Here is a 2524-nt window from a genome sequence, read left to right as displayed (position 1 = left end):
AAAGAATTTAGGATATTCATAGTGATAAATCTAACAGAGATGCAAGAGAAGAGAGATAATGAACTCCAGAAAAAAAGAGGAGGAGAAAAGAGACAAGTACCAGGAGGTAAGGAAATAGAGTTCTTCCACAATCTGAAAGAGGGAATACACACCATAAAAAAGAATCAAATGGAACTGTTAGAGATCAAGGATGTAATACAGGAAATAAAAACCTCCCTTGAGAGTATTAAAAACGGATTATATCATGCAGGAAATCAAATCTCAGATGTAGAAGATAGAACCTCTGACCTAGAAAAATTCACCAAAAAGAAAGAAAATAACCCCCCAAAATGATAATAATATACGAGTAATACTAGGTACCATTAGATGCACAAAGATCCAAATAATTGGTTTCCCAGAAGATGAAGAAACTAATTTGGCATTGATAATATAGCCCATGAAATCCTGGAAGAAAAATTTCCAAACCTAGAGAAGCATTCAAATACCCAGACCCATGAAATGAAAAAGTCCCCATATAGAATCAACACAAGAAGATCTTCTCCAAGGTACATCATAGCCAGATTGACCAAAACCACAGATAAAGATAAGATACTAAAATTGGCAAGAGAAAAAGGTCAAGTTACTTTAGAAGGATATCCCATCAGGCTAACCTAGGACCTCTCATAGGAAACAATGCGAGCAAGGGAAGAATGGAAAAATATATTCACAGTACTAAGTGAAAAACAATTTTAACCAAAAATACTGTGTCTGTTAAGATTATCCTTCATGTGGGAAGAAAAGATAAAAACATTCTCAGATAAACAAAACCTGAAAGAACTTACCAACACCAGACCAGCTCTTTGAGAAGTTCTTAAGGGAGTTCTATACCAGGAAAACTAAAGACAGACAGACAAATAAGAGAACAAAAAATGACCAAGAAAAAGGCCAACTTAATGGTAGGGACAAGTTCTGAAATGTCAATAATAACGTTGAATGCTAATGAAAAGTTCAGACCACAGTAAAACTGCAAATTCAACAAAAGAGAGATTACATGAGACTGAACTATAGAAATAGAATTCTATGACTTTTTTTTTTCAAAATTATTGCTGATTTTTTTCTATGCTTTATCTTCCAGATTTAAGGATTTCTGTTTACTTTTGAGTTGTTGGGTTCAGCAATTTGTTAAAAAGAATCTTTTAAAACTGAAACATAAACTTGTGGCTTGCTCCAGCAGCACATATACTAAAATTAGAATGATACAGAGAAGATTATCATGGCCCCTGTGCAAGGATTACATGCAAATTCATGAAGTGGTACATATTTATAGAGAACATGGAGGAGATGGGAAAATTCCTGGATGCAGATAATATACCAATATTGAATCAGGAGGACATAGAAAACCTAAGTACACCCATAACAACCCATAAGATTGAATCAGTAACAAATAACCTCCCGACAAAGAAGAGTCTAGGTCCAGATGGCTTCATTTCTGAATTTTACAAAACCTTTGAGGAAGAATTAACCCCTATCCTATTCAAATTATTTCTAAAGTTTCAAAAGAAAGGAAACCTTGGGAACCAGCAGTTAGTGTAATGGCTATGTCTCTGGACTCCCCCGTAGTTGACCGCGGTTTGTATCCCGGACCCGGTGGCTTAAAACTCACGCCAGGTGTGTGTGTGTGCATGCCCAAGATCCCGAGAGGAGAATGGAGGAGAAGGGAGTGTGTGACCTTCCCCCCTGGGGAGTGATTTCTCGCTTTCTGTCTCTATGTCTCTCTCTGTCTGTCTGGCGAGCGCATGCGCCCTATAGCAGGAAAAAACAAAAAAACAAAAAAAAAAGAAAGGAAACCTTCTAAATTCACTCTATGAAGCACTCATCATCCTCATTCCTGAAACAGATAAGGACATGACAAAAAAAGAAAACTACAGACCAATATCTCTGATGAATATAGATGCAAAATTCTCAACAAGATACTTGCAAATCATATCCATCACCATATAACAAAGATTATTCATCATGACCAGGTAGCCTTTACCCCAGGGATGCAAGGGTGTTTAAACATACAGACCATAAATATAATACACCGTATTAGCAATAAGAAAGATAAAAAACATATGATCATTTCAATTGAAGCAGAGAAAGTATTTGATAAAATACAGCTCGCCATTTCTATATCCTTTTGAGATTTGGGGTATAAATATTTAAGTCACCTGGGCCAGGATTTGAACTAGATGCATCTGCTTGCTTTAACTGCCAAGCCATTGAGCCAGAAGCAAGGGGGCAGTGGAAGTGTTGGGGCCCTCTACCTCTGGGATCTGACATGATCTCCAGTTCTGACAGTGTCAAAACAGAAATTAATCAGAGAGCAGCCAGTTGGTGTTGGTGTAAAACTTACAGCTTGCTAGTACATGGAAAAAACACCAGCCCAGTTGGTCACAGGAGTTCTGTGTGGATGGTTAGGAGGATAGGAGGAAATAAGTAGGGTTTTTTTTCCCTGGTATTCTTACATTCCTACAGGCAGAGTGAGAGATGGCTAGCAAAAGGC

The 2524-nt window shown here is 37.4% G+C and overlaps 1 non-coding gene across 1 annotated transcript; it reads left to right on the top strand.

Moving 5' to 3' along the window:
- The first annotated feature begins 1201 nt into the window (after positions 1-1201).
- On the top strand, positions 1202-1304 carry LOC114005835 (U6 spliceosomal RNA). Its single transcript, XR_003547636.1, has one exon. It is a non-coding gene; the product is annotated as a U6 spliceosomal RNA (small nuclear RNA).
- The last annotated feature ends 1220 nt before the right edge of the window (positions 1305-2524 follow it).

This window comes from Tupaia chinensis, unplaced genomic scaffold, assembly GCF_000334495.1.
Source record: "Tupaia chinensis unplaced genomic scaffold, TupChi_1.0 Scaffold000073_1, whole genome shotgun sequence".
NCBI lineage: Eukaryota > Metazoa > Chordata > Mammalia > Scandentia > Tupaiidae > Tupaia > Tupaia belangeri.
Note: the sequence above shows the minus strand (reverse complement) of the source record. Positions and strands in the feature narration are given on the sequence as shown.